This window comes from Sander lucioperca, chromosome 1, assembly GCF_008315115.2.
Source record: "Sander lucioperca isolate FBNREF2018 chromosome 1, SLUC_FBN_1.2, whole genome shotgun sequence".
Lineage (NCBI taxonomy): Eukaryota > Metazoa > Chordata > Actinopteri > Perciformes > Percidae > Sander > Sander lucioperca.
The window spans coordinates 52,471,288-52,485,969 of record NC_050173.1 but is presented as its reverse complement, the minus strand read 5'-3'; the positions used below and the strand labels follow the sequence as shown (position 1 = coordinate 52,485,969).

Genomic DNA, 14,682 nt, shown 5'->3' with positions numbered 1-14,682 from the left:
CTGTTGGCCTTCCATAGTAACATATACTCCCCTACCTGCCATATGGAAAAGCAAAGAAAAAATAGAAATGTTTATATAGAAGATTATGTCAAATTGCTTTGATCCTAAATGAATTATGCAAGAAGAACACAGTTCTATAAGGAGGATTGTTATTTTTCCCGCAGCACAAGACTTGAGGAGCAAATTCAGGTTAGGTTCAGGCATAGAAATAAAGGATAGAAAGGCCATTGAACTGTTTCCCGTGGTCGTTTGATTGGCACACAACAAAATGACGATTGTTGTCAGCTGTCTAGTGACAATACGCGTCAGTAAACTGTGCTCGCTGTGAGGAGACCCGCTCGGGAGATGTTTTCGGAGTTGCAGGGAGTGAGGAGGGACAGTTAGAGCCAGCGGCGGTGGGTCGGTGGACCGCTAACGTTAGACTCAGCCCGCTGTTCGGCTCATTCTCTGTAACCGATGCAGCATAAAAGCACGGCGGAACCAGAGCCCGTCTACGGAGAGCCTGTTCACTCCCTAATTAAAATTATGGTTCGGAGTAATTTCACCCTAGGCTGCTTTGCACCTTGACCTCGAGCCAAACAACCCCCCATAAGCTTTTTTCCCTTGTTATAACGTTGGTCGAGTTAGCGTTATCAGCTGGTTAGCTTAGTGCAGGCTCTAATGGATCCACGTTTGTATCTCGTAAATTACCCCACTAATAATGCCCTGAATGATACCAAACTTCTACAGTAGTACAAATAGTTTCTGTACTTATAAAACAAGGCATTATAAAGTTTGTAAGTACACCAGAAGTATATTTAAATAACACTTGCCTGATGGATACTACTGCGCTATCGCACGGTAGCAGCCGAGAGGAGCGGTAGCAGCCGAGAGGAGTATCCATCAGGCAAGTGTTATTTAAATATACTTCTGGTGTAGTTACAAACTTTCTAATGCCTCTTTTTATAAGTACAGAAACTATTTGTACTACTGTAGACGTTTGGTATCATTCCGGGCATTATTAGTGGGGTAATTTACGAGATACAAACGTGGATCCATTAGAGCCTGCACTAAGCTAACCAGCTGATAACGCTAACTCGACCAGCGTTATAACAAGGGAAAAATAGCTTATGGGGGGTTGTTTGGCTCGAGGTCAAGGTGCAAAGCAGCCTAGGGTGAAATTACTCCGAACCATCACTTTAAGCCCCATTGTACCGAATTCGGTTGCAGTTCCACCAGAGTTCCACTGGGGGTGACCGCGGGCGATTGCAAAATGAATGGGAGTCTATGGAGCTAGACGGCTAAATTTGTCTCCTTCGCCTGATTGCCGTTGAGAAATCTCAGATTTGATTGTAGTTTTTGCAAGTTCAACATGGATTATACTGTAGGTCGAAAGTTGAATGAACGAGTACTTATGTCCTTTCGATTTCTTACAGGTTGAGTCGTTGTTTGCCCATAACACGCTAGCATTCTGCTAATAAATGCTGATCGGTCAGTGAAGGACTGATTACGACCAGAGATCCCGCTTGACGGCATCCAAAGCAGAAACAGAATGTCAGAGTGAATATTTCGGCGTGGTCTTTAGAACATTAGCAGACCTCTTTCTAGCACGTGTATTGACAGGGAGAGCCTAACGTGTCAGCTGTGTTTAGGCCTGTCGCAATATGCAATAAATCAATTAATTGCATGATAAATAAAAATGAGCTTGATCATTTTTAAATGGAAATTATCACGGCCGGAAAAATTTCCATTTTATTTATTGTTTTTGATTGTGTTTGGTTTTTATTCCAGTGCATTTTTTGTTAACAGAGACTGAGAGTCCATTTTATTTATTGGTTTTGGATTTGGTGTTTATTGTGGATATTTATAATGTCTTCTAGTTCCAATGTTAAATATTCTTTAGAAATAAAAGTTTATTGATCTTTGAAAAAGTTGTACCTGCATTGTTATGCCATTATCATTATATTAGATGAAAATGGTCTCCGAACGACAATATTATCATTTATCGCAATAATTTCTGGGACAATTTATCGTCCAGCAAAATGTGTTATCGTGACAGGCCTAGCTGTGTTGTTGAAGGAAGAGACTCAGAGCTGGCTGTAAAGCAGTATCTCTGGCCGTACGATGTCATTGACATTTTAAAAGGCTTTTTAGAACAAAAAAGCGACTTTAAAAAACATCAAAGACCCAGCAGTGTGTGTTTTCTTAGCCTCCCCTTTCGAATGCAACATTCAAATTACAAGACACAAAATTATATCCTGAGAAAAGTGGATTTTGAGGGGTACAGCTCCATAGACCACCATTCATTCTGCACTCGCCTGTGAGCGCCCTCATATGGAACCAGAGTGGAACTTCAACCAGTTCAGAAGCCGGAAGTTCTCCCCTTGTTAGACATTCTCTGGCGGAACCAGCTAACGTTGGCTTGCTAACTCCGCCCTAACGTTGCCCCCCCCTCGCCACATCGGTCACAGAAAACGAGCCGAATAAAGTGGTCAGTCGTGGCGATAGCAATGTGCTTTGTGCGGCTGAAGCATGAAGTTAATTTGACTAATTTAGCGGCTGGCTCTCTGCCTCGTAACGTTACCACTCCACTTCAAAACCTCAGCTCCGCCACTTGCCGGAAGTCGGCTTATTATCGCAAGTTTCTACGTTACCGTGGCAATGGTACACCTAAAAATGGCTGCTGCTCGCACCATTGTGCTACGTTGATTTGAGTGGAAATGGCCTTTCTATCCATTTTATTTCTGCGGGTTCAGGTCTTTTTTAGACACGCGTTGATTTGTGGCTAATCAGCGTGGCACAAATATATTAATATCAACATTAACTAGTACAATAAGCAAACATTCGGAACATTTTTGGAAAAAGGGACTTTGGCTGTCACCCAAAAATGTGTTATAAGTTAAGACTATGAATTAAGATAGAGGTTAAGTTTAGGGTTTATGAATGAATGAGGTCCATGGATGGTTCTCTGTGAATGAGGCCTCAATTGCCACTTGATTTCTTGAAAGAGGAAATGTTGCAAGAGATGCACAGGACAGTGAGGCCTGTGTTGGCCTTTACACAGGGTGCTTTTACACGGGGGTAAAAAAAAAAAAATCACAAATTTCATCCAATTTAACCGTGGGAAACCTCCTAATATGGGTGACTTTTGAAAAATCTTATTGAGGGGCACTAACACCAATGATTCTGATGTTTTTCATGTCAGGGTCCCACGAACAAGGCAATACAGACTACAGACCATTTGAAAAAGTCATTCATTTTGTAAAGCAATGAATGAAATGACATGGAAATGGGAATTGCTACAGTATAGGCAAAGTTGTAATGATGGTGTGTAATGCTACACAAAAGTGTGTGTGTGTGTGTGTGTGTGTGTGTGTGTGTGTGTGTGTGGCCATAAAGTGAGTCCCATTATGGGAAACCAGGACAGGAATCGAATCGGGCACGTAGAACAATGACTTATGCTACACACAAACAAACACACGGCCCCTTAAGAAAACACTTAGTTGTGGATTGACGTGGGTGTAGGAGATGCTGACAAAGCATCTGGGATTCTCCTCTGTTTATTTATACGTCTGTTGTATTTTCAGTACACTGCATTTTTTAGCATTCAGCAATGTAACCTGATCTAAATACAGAGTGTAAACCTCTGTATTGCTGATTTGTACATTGAGTGCAAGCTACGAAATAAAAAAGTACAACAGAGGAAAGTTAGCTACAATTCCGATGTGTATGTGTCACTATCGAAAATGTATTTATAATCTGCAGTATACAAGTGTTTAGTGAGACAAGAACTAGGCCCATCAGCACCAGGCCAACATAAAATTGACCTATACTGTGCCTAGATCAGGGATGTCCACATACCCCTAATTTGATCTCAAGTGGGCCAGACCAGTAAACCATTCCAGAAAGATCAGAAACTTTATCAGCCACAGAGTTTCTTGTCAGCTTGATGTTGGCAAACGCAAGTTGCTTCTGCTACGACAGCGTTCCAAGGCCGTTGTAGGAAAAAAAAAAAATATAATGTTACGGACTCGGGAGAGGGGTAATATTCAGAGAAAAAAAACTCTTAATTTTACGGAAAAAGAACTCTGATATTCTCTGAGATTAAAGTGCTAAATTGGGAATTGGAATTAATTACTTCTCTGCGATTTTCACACTTTGCAAAGTCATCCAGTGGGCCGGATTGGACCCTTTGGCGGACCGGTTCTGGCCCACGGGCTGTATGTTTGACACCCCTAGCCTAGACGGTCAAAAGACTACAAGACCCAAAGAAATTTCCAGGTGAATCTGTCAGCGATTTATATTTCAGAGTCCCATACATACTGAGATGCTGAGACCAGTCACCATGTTTTTAACGATTGTGCTGCATAACATACACACCTGTGCAGTTACAACTAACTTCGTAGGGCAGTGAAATGGGTTTGTATTTTATCTGTTGATTAGTTTTGTTTTTAACCGTTGTGTAAAGGCTGGCAAACAGAAAGCAGGACCCAAATGACAAGAAAGATAATCAGTTTTACTAAGGTCTGTAGTCGATTTACAGTCTTGCAGTTAGCAAAAAGCCGGGTCAGGTCAGTCTAGTCTAGACGGGAAAACAAGTCTGATGGGGCAGGCAGCAGGTCCCAAAATATATAAACCACGCAACTACAAAATAAAAGGCAACAGGCTCAGGTAGGTAGGAAGGCATGGCTGGAACACCATGGCATCTTAGGGCGCTAACACACAGAGCCGATTAACGGTCGTCGGACCATCTGGCGAGGTCGGTGACTCGAGTCTGTTCGGTGTGTCCCGTGCCGTCGTCCGTCCGAGGAGCCGTCGGCATTCATTTTGGCCGACCCGACATGTTCAGTCGGAGACAGGGCAGTCGGATGAGTCTCTCAAAATCTGACAAAAATCTTTTAAACTGACCTTTGTCGATCTGAAATGAAGACCGATGCAGCAACTGCATGGCCTATTTCTCGCTTCAAATGTTTTCAGAAACACGTTTCGGTGAACTATTTTAGTACAATATGAGATCGTATTCTGAACAAGCCGCCATGACAGTCTGGCTGTGAATTTCCGGAGAAAAAAGAACCACGTGACGCGTTCGTCCAATCAGCTGCCGGTTTTGATTTTCTGGGAAGCAATACAGAGCAGTGCCGCCTGCTGCTATGGAGACGTATTATGTTTCGCGCACGCGCAGAGCGTATGCCCTAACCCTAACCCCGGCACATTTGTAGGCGGTGCGCGGTCACGGAAGCCTTGTATCATGTGGACGAGCCGACAGCGTTGTTGTCCGAAACCACGCACTATAGCTTGAAACAAATCAACAGTGAATGAACAGTGAAATCAACAACACCTCGAACTGTTAAATTTCCCTTCATACTTTTTTCATTCAAAACACAAGACAAAGAAAGAGTTTACTTGCAAAACGTAATGTGCAGAATAGTTGTTTTTCTTGATTACGTGGTTTTTGTGATCGTTAAGAGTCCAAATTTAGCCTGGATGCCAGCCAAACTTAGCCCCGCCCACATCGTTTGAAGTCGGGAAGTTCGGTCTGGACTTGATCCGTTGTGGAGCAACTATGCTCGAACCAGAGCTGTTCGGACCAATCAAATTGTCAGGGCGGGCTTTATACGATGATGGACAGATGATCAACAGTAACGTAATCAACCGCGTCACCAAAGAGCGCTTGGGTTGAATTTGTTTACAACAAAGATGGCTGCCGCTGGAGAATTGAGACGTGTAGATTCCGCCATCGCGTCTGTTTATAGAAGATATCGACAGCGCATTCATTTTAAAAGAGGAACAGAGAACCGCGATCACGTATGTAAACACATTGCCACACCCGTCCGCACGACACGGAAACTGCCGCCTCTGCCTTTGCTCTGCTGAAGCCTGCCTTTGACTTGCAGCTTCTGTGACGTCTGTCTCCGTTGCTCTGATTGGTTGTAGGTCTATCCAGTTGAGCGCAGAGGCATTTTCTTTCAAACACGCCCCATAATCACCGTCCAGTGGAGCGGTATCCGACTCATATTCCGACTAGAATCTGAGTATGACGACGTCAGGCTACGTCAAAAAAATTTGATTAATTGCGCAGCCCTACTCTCTAGAAGAGCCAAACTAAGGACAGAGGGCAGGGGAGGAATGACATGATGTGTGGAACATTAAAAAACCTACACTGGGACTTTGAAAAAGAGAGAGAGTTTAAGGGTGAAGAGGCGGAGGAGGCAGATGGAGCAATATGTTAATTTGTGCACAGTAATGTGCAGTTTGTTGTAGTCCCTGCTGTAAACCACGCTGGCCCACTGTCTGTTGTTTACTGAAACGGTTTCTAGTTCCACTACTAAGCTTCTGTTGCCAATTAGTTCTGCTCCAAATTTAAGCCTTAACAGCTGACTGGTGTCTAGCATCAGGAGTTAAATGTCACGAATCATGTTTTGATCCCCTAATTGCCAGTTAGTAGTCAGATACTGTGTGGTGTCAACCTGAACCCCGGTGTCAGCGGGAGCAGGCACGGGAGGGAAGCGATCCCCATTAGCCCTGTTTTACATTATAATTCAGCGGCAGCCTTCTGGTCAGCCGACAGGATTTTTCTGACATGCTAAGACAGGCACAATTAGAAGTAATAGAGAGTCATATAGGAGAGTAGAGCGGGCTGGAGAAAACAATCAGGCCTTTTTAGCTAAACTGCCCCAGGAACTGAAAAAGTCAGGAACTACTCCTGAACTCAAAGAATCTCCAGTGCACATGAGTTTGTTTTTTTTTGCGTTTCCTCCACATCTAAAAAAAACCCAACTGAGATTACAGATTAAGAAAGCCACCGTGTGGGGTGGGTTGAGAGCTCATTTTTGCACGAAACAAGAAAACACAGTCATCCCTGTTGTCTGCGTGCGACGTTTGAATGAAAAGAGAAGTGCAGATTTAGAGCATGCAGAGAGGTTTGACATCGAAAGGCAGGACCCACAAGGGAGAGGATATAATAAGAGTTTTGTTCCGCTTAGTTGTGCGCTATAGTAAGTTATCAGTAATGAAGGTTGTGTTTGTCCTGCCCGTGACATTCAGTGCTGCAAACTCCACCCCGTATAGTTTCTGGCAGGCTGGAAAGCAGCGCCATGGTAGCAGGGAGATTTTGAGGACAAGAACTTGGACCCAGGTTCCTGCAGTGTGTGTGTGTGTGTGTGTGTGTGTGTGTGTGTGTGTGTGTGTGTGTGTGTGTGTGTGTGTGTGTGTGTGTATATGCAGGTAAAGGTCCTTAGTCCCTCCCAAAAAGTACCTGGAAAAGTTCTTGGGCTCAAAATATATATCTTTAACCTAAATAACCCCAACTCCATTATCATGCTCCGATTTCTTTCAACTTCTCCCTTTTTGGGGTCAAAAACACATGCACGCAAAAACAAAATCATTACTGAACACACACACACACACACACACACACACACACACACACACACACACACACACACACACACTTAATTGGAGAAAGCTCGTTCTCCTTTTGACACTGAGGTCCACTGAATGACACACACAGGCTCCTGCACACACGTTTATGACACTGTGAAGTGCTAGGAATCCAACGCATACACAAATACATTCTGATTTCTGCCTGTCGCTTGTCCTCGGACCGACCAACACGCACGCACGCGCACGCAGTGGCAGGATACGTCGGCACTACAGTAGTGTGCCAGTGAAAAGGTTACTATAATATATCCGTACGTATGCTAATTAGGTATGAGAGACATTCATAATGCAGACAGCAAGGGGACACATGAGAGAAACACACACACACACACACACACACACACACACACACACACACACGTTTTAAAGGATGTATTATGTGCAGTAATAGTCACATGGCAGTAGTATGGTTATATCTGCAGGAGTTTTGTGGCCCCGGGACAAAGAAACCCCTGACAATTTAAGAGTGCGGACAAACAGTATAGTAATTTTTAACTGTTACATTTTTTCAAATAAACATTAACATTATTAAGTTGCTTCTTAGTACTGCATCACCATGAGGCATACACTGTGCATGCTCCTCTCACTTACTATCTAGTCGTCATGCGCGCACACACACACACACACACACACACACACACACACACACACACACACACACACACGCGCACGCACACACACACAGGGCGTTTCCCTGTTTGCAGAAGGAACTTCCCTTCCCTGCAAAATGTGTGTGTGTGTGTGTGTGTGTGTGTGTGTGTGTGTGTATTCTTGTTTAGCTACATTTGTGGGGTCCAAAAAACAGGAATACAGTATACTTGTGGGGTCCCGACAGCTTTGTGGGGCCAAAATGCTGGACCCCACAAGTTTAAAGGGCTGTTTGAGGGTTAAGACTTGGTTTTAGGATTAGGGTTAGAATTAGGTTATGGTTAGGGTGAGGGTAAGGGTTAAGGTTAGGCATTTAGTTGGGATGGTTAAGGTTAGGGTAAGGGGCTAGGGAATGCATTATGTCAATTACGGGTCCCCACAAAGATAGTGAGACGCACTGTGTGTGTGTGTGTGTGTGTGTGTGTGTGTGTGTGCGCTGTACGTTTCTGTTACAATGTCAAAATAGCGCTAAGATGACTGCTGATGTAACACTGTGCTGCTCTGATGAAAGCTTAATCTTAGAGACACTACGACTAAATTTAAACTAGTTGAAATATTTAGTTTGGTCAGACCGTAGACCGTGCGACATAAACCGACCTGCGTGGTTAAATGATGTTCATAGCGTGCAGGGGAACAAATCAGAACATGTATTTGAAATGAATTTGTTGGTAAGGACTTGAAGAACTGCTCTCTGTGTGTATTTGAGTCAAGTTTGTGAAACGCCAAAGCCTCCCAAATTTGCTCTGGAGTATTGCTCCCACACTTGGTGACACCATGTTGAAACATCATGGACTGTGCACACAGCCATTAAACAGCGGTCTGTAATTCAATTCCCGGAGTGAATCACTTACACTTCCTCAAATCTTTCTAGTTTCAATAGTGTCACTTCCCTCTCTGTGACCCACTTATCATCATCATTATTTTACTCATGTTCACTGATCTGCTGACCGAAGTGTAAAATATATCCAAACAAAGATTTAGACCAACACCTACTTGCAGTTGCAAACAAACACACACCTTCCCTTGAGTGACTACGGCACAGCCCCTCCCGCAGGGTTGTCTTTTGAAAAAACGACTGCCAAAACGATTAAATATTAAGTATTCAGTTTCTCCTTCAGATTAAGAAATGAAGAACTCAGTTGCACAAAGTATTACAGTATTACAAAAGTCTTTCTTCCAAAGCTAAGCAATGCTGTGTGGGGGTTTGAGCTGAGGGGATGAAAGAAGAGAGGAAACATCCTCCAACACTGTGAAGTTGTAGAGCTGTGTTTGTGCTTGTCAGATGTAAAAGCAAAGGGAATGGGAGACAGACAAAGGGGGGGGAGAGAGGAAAGTGAGAGAGCGAGATAGGGCAGAAGGAAGGAAGGAAGGAAGGCAGAGGTGAAAGGCAGAGAGACAGAGAGGAGTGGTGGAACGGAGAGGGAGAGAGACAGATGAAAATTAGAGAAAGGAGGAAAGTAGCCCCCCATGAGGTTTGGAGCTATGCTTTGTGCTGATTACCCGTGAGTGTGTTTCTGTGTGACCCAGAGCAGTGAGAATATGGGGGGGGAGTTTGGTAACTGGTAGTTAGAATATTCTCAGAAGTGACTGGCCTTCTTACTGTACTTTCTAAATGCCAAAACTATCATTAAAAGTACACCAGGGATTCAGTATTGCACTTACATGAAGTTAGGGGGGAACAAAACTCGGGTGAAAAAAAAAAAAAATCAAAAATCAATGCAGCAGAGGCTGAGCTATCCAGACTGGTTTAAGGATTAATGTTTGAACCTGATTTAAATCATGATTTCATTTTAAATGATGTTGCACCAAACTTTAAAGCCCCAGTCCGTTCACAAACTTGTCCGTTTTCATGAATATTTACCACCACCATCAATTCCAAGTATTCCTATTAGCTTGGAATTTTACATTTGCGCTCGCATGAACTGGGGTAGACGCTCCATAATGATGCGCCATCTTGAAATATGTTAGCCGGTAAGGGACATACTGCTCCGCCTTTCGCGTTTTCGACTCACAGCTGCTGCTATCGTCACTTCCCGGCCCCGGCAAGTTTGAAGAAGGAAACATGGAGGACCACACGTATTCAAAATCCAAATTTCAGAAACGGGAGTCTTCTTCTTCGCCCAGAAAAAGAAAACGGATATTGAAAAGAGCAAGAGACCGGTGTCATCAGAAAAAAAGAGTGAACATTGGAGCTGCTTTGGACGCACACACCAAATCCCAACTGGTTAATTATCCTCCGGACCGCTGGAGTCTCCTTTTCTTTCTCTCTCCTTTCCGTCGGGTGGCGTACTCGTGGTGTGAAGCGCGCCCATGCCACTCTCCGACATTAACTCATGGATGTATTAAGAGAACGCATGAACTCCAACGACGGCTGATAGACGGCCTTTTGTACACCTTCGCTTTTTGAAGCGTGAAGAAGGCTACCGTAGCTGCAATACTGCGTGGCGAGAGCGAGTTGATTGCGATATATGATCTCAACGCTAGATGGGAGTAATTCTTACACAATGTAGCTTTAAAGGACAATTCCAACGCAAAATGAACCTAAGGGTTAATAACACATGGGTACTGAGTCGACCGTTCTCTGGGAGATGTTTTCATGCTAATCGAGTGTGACCAGTTTTAGCGCAAACGCGAAAGTAAAAAGAAATCTCTATTTCTACACCACTAACAAGGCTCAAAATAGCACCACACTTCCACGGTAGCATAATGAGGGTCCCTGCACGTAAGGCCGGTTACACACTGGGTGCGTCGCGCGTGTCAGCTGCGTGGCGTGTCAGTTTAATATTTCGTCTCCCATGTTAACAGGTAAGAACTTGCGCACTGCCTGCGTGACACGCACGTCTCAGGCACGGCTCGAGCCGCGCCGAAAACGCGTGCATGCTAGAAATAGGACTGACGCCTATTTTTCACGCCACACGCAAGCGTGTTGGAAGGTTTCCAGGCAAAATCGAATAGGAAAAGATGTTTATATGTCATTTTGACACTAATAGATTAATAAATGACATGTTGATGTTTGAAAGTCTCTAGGTTTTGATATAAATGCAGATATAAATGTAATAAAAAAAAAAAAATCGATTTTCTAATATTGCACCTGTCAATACAGAACGAAATATTCTGTAGCCTATTTTGCCGTCAATACTGCAGACGTTGTCTTTGCTGTAATCAAATCAGTATGTATTAATGTTTAACATGGTATTTCATTTGATCAAGGGGAAACATACATGTGTACAGACAAAGCTAGCAGCAGCAGCGCCGCGTCAGACACGTTTCTGGTGTGTAAAGACATAGAAAAATCCACGCAACAGAAACGCCACGCTCACGCCACGCAGCCAGTGTGATACCGGCCTAAGCCGAAGCATTGAGAACTTTGTCAGTGTACAGACAGTTTCTTAAAAAGATAGTTTATAAAGACAGTACCGTTCGGTTTACAGGCAGGCGCCATCTTGTGAAAACAGTCACGACCAGTCGAACGACAAACGCCGTGATTGAGCTATGTTACTGGTTACACCCAAGATGGCGCCTGCCTGTATACCGAATGGTACTGTCTTTATGCATCCGGCGGCACCGGAGTAATCCCGGAAGTGGAACGTCGTGGATATAGACTATTGTGTATACAACTGATGCATACTGTATACATCAGGGTATTTTTGGCATACTGTCGATTTGGATTTAGTTTACATACTGCTACTACATGCTACATTTAATAATTAAAAAAACCAAGATGGTTCCTCCCTGAGTCATACTGGTAAATACATCTTTTTTAGCTGAGAGTTACACAAACACACTTTTCACATGACAGTAGGACAGAATGAGTTATCATTGAGCTTTTAGCAGCATTATACTCAATATAATGTCAAACCATTCCAGCTCTTTTGACCCTGTAGTGCCAGCCAGTGAAGGTTCCATGTGAATGGACTGGGAAAAAGGGGTTGTTTCTTTAGCTAAATGTGCACACTCAGAAACAGCACGCACACGCACGCACACGCACACGCACGCACACACACACGCACACGTACACGCACACGCACACACAGATACAGATATGCAGCCTTTAACTAGCACCATTCCTATGTGCAGTTTTGAGAGGAGTGCTGATCAGTAATGCCCTCCATCCAAGCACAAAGTACACATATGTACGGTTAATACAGTAACAGACTGTTCTGTAGGGGACAGATAGAAAGACACAGAAGCCGGAGAGAGACAGACAGATTATGTTGCACAGAAAGAAAGTTGGAGACAAGCAGAGAGATACAGTAAAAGTGTTTCTCTCATGTGTCCCCTTGCTGTCTGCATTATGAATGTCTCTCATATCTAATTAACATATGTATGGATATATTATAGTAACCTTTTCACTGGCACACTATTGTAGTGCTGATGTATCCTGCTAGTGTGTGTGTGTGTGTGTGTGTGTGTGTGTGTGTGTGTGTGTGTGTTCTTGTTTAACTATATTCGTGGGGTCCAAAAACCAGGAATACAGTATACTTGTGGGGTCCGGACAGCTTTGTGGGGCCAAAATGCTGGACCCCACAAGTTTAAAGGGCTGTTTGAGGGTTAAGACTTGGTTTTAGGATTAGGGTTAGAATTAGGTTAAGGTTATGGTGAGGGTAAGGGTTAAGGTTAGGCATTTAGTTGTGATGGTTAAGGTTAGGGTAAGGGGCTAGGGAATGCATTATGTCAATGACGGGTCCCCACAAAGATAGTGAAACGTGTGTGTGTGTGTGTGTGTCTGTGTGTGTGCTGCATATTGTTAAAAAGAAGCTCAGTTGAGAGTCGGAACATTTCACATTATTAAGTAGCGGTGGCAGCACAGCCAGCAGACACCGTCGAGTCTGAAGGGACAGGAAGGCCACTTCCTTATGTGTCACAGTCAGGCCAGTGGCTGCTTGCATGCCACAATTTTTTGGCAATTACGGAGACAATGTCCACTACTTGGGGACAGACTCAAGGCCGGAAAGAATAGAGGTCTGTGAGCCTGAAACAGTACATCTTGCATCCAATTTAAAAGCGTAATACATATGAGAATAATATATACGCTATGTTGCCATCTGACAAGGGGTCTGTTTAACGACTGCTGGTTCAGCAACATTTTCAGTAAACTTTGTTAGGCATGTCATGACATTCCACTAGTGTCATTGTGGGTTTCTGTTGTAGTTTTTTCTTGTTTCGTTGTGTTGATTTATTCTCTGTTTTCTTGTTTTTTTACGTCTCGTGTTTCTGTCTTCTGTCTTTGACCTCGTGGTGTATGTTTGATGCTTAGATTCCTGTTTTATTTTGTAGTCTCTCTGTTCTCCCATGTCATGGCTTGTTTTGCTTCCTGTCTCGTGTTTTTCCCACCTGTGGGATTGTCTGCCCCCGCCCTGATGTCTTTCACCTGTTCCCCAGCCCTTGTGTCACCTGTCCCTTTTTTCACGCTCGTTTACATGTGTATTTTAGTCTGTGCAGGGCTCCAGACTGCGACCAAAATTTGAGTGTGCAACTGAATTTGACATCCAGTCGCACATGTGCGACCAGTAAATTTGCCCCCTTTTTTACACAAGTTAAACGTCGAAATTTCTTATCTTTTTTAAAAATAAAACAGGCTAAAGAAGAATATACAAATACAAGAATAAAAGTTACAGTGAGTAAGAAATGAATAATTATTCAGTTTAATAGGTTGTAGGGATGGGTTTGGGAGGAGGAGAATTTTGTTTAATTAATAAAATAACTAGGTACATAGGTTTGACAATAATTTTTACAACTGAAATAATTGTTTTGTAATTATAGAGGGAAAGTACCAAAAAAAAAGGTACCATTGGGTAACGGAACCGAATTTCAGGTATCTGTACCAATATTGGTTCAGTAGTAGCCTAAACAATGCATGTTTAATTTTAAGTTGAATTCATTGTAATTGTAGACTAGAGCTTGTGTGTGTGTGTGTGTGTGTGTATATATATATATATATATATATATATAGGTTTTTTTTTTCATGACAGCGATGGTGCTGTCAGTTAACCTTCTATGTTGCATCTTCAAAAGTGACACTGAATTTGAAACAGCACATTGTAATTTCTGCATCTATTACCAAAGTATGTATTAGGGACCGTTCAGTATTTATGGAATGGACCACCGGAGGAAAATACGGGAGGGTCATGTCTTTTTATTCTTTGCTGAGGGGAGGGTCATCCAACATTTTTTAGTCTGTGCGGGGGTGTCACCCAACTTTTTTATTCATGAAAAGAGCAAAATTTCAAAGTGGCTTGTTTGGTGCATATTTATCCATGTAGCTCTCAGTCTCGGCCCCCTAACAGATGGTCTGACCGCATACGTGGAGATGCAAGAGGAGCACTGCCCCCCTGGTGGCTCAAACGGGTAATTGCATTGTTTAAAAAATAAGTGGAATATCTGGCATGACCAGATATTAAATAAATATCTTAAATAACACAAAACAACTAAATGGTGGTAGGTAATACATCAGATTTCATATACTGCTTTGGTAAAAAAAAATATTACCTGGCTGACGATGGAAGCAGCAAGACGCAACAAACGAAAGTTACTGTTGTACTAGTCTGGACATCTTGCCGTGCCAACCTTGCAATAAAGGATCCTAAATGCCATGTATATAAATGTGATGTCAGC

At 43.1% G+C, this 14,682-nt stretch overlaps 1 protein-coding gene across 4 annotated transcripts in view; it reads left to right on the top strand.

Moving 5' to 3' along the window:
- The window catches only part of si:zfos-2326c3.2 (mitogen-activated protein kinase kinase kinase kinase 4), a 101,241-nt gene that overhangs the window by 1,923 nt on the left and 84,636 nt on the right, over nt 1-14,682 (top strand). The window lies entirely within an intron of this gene.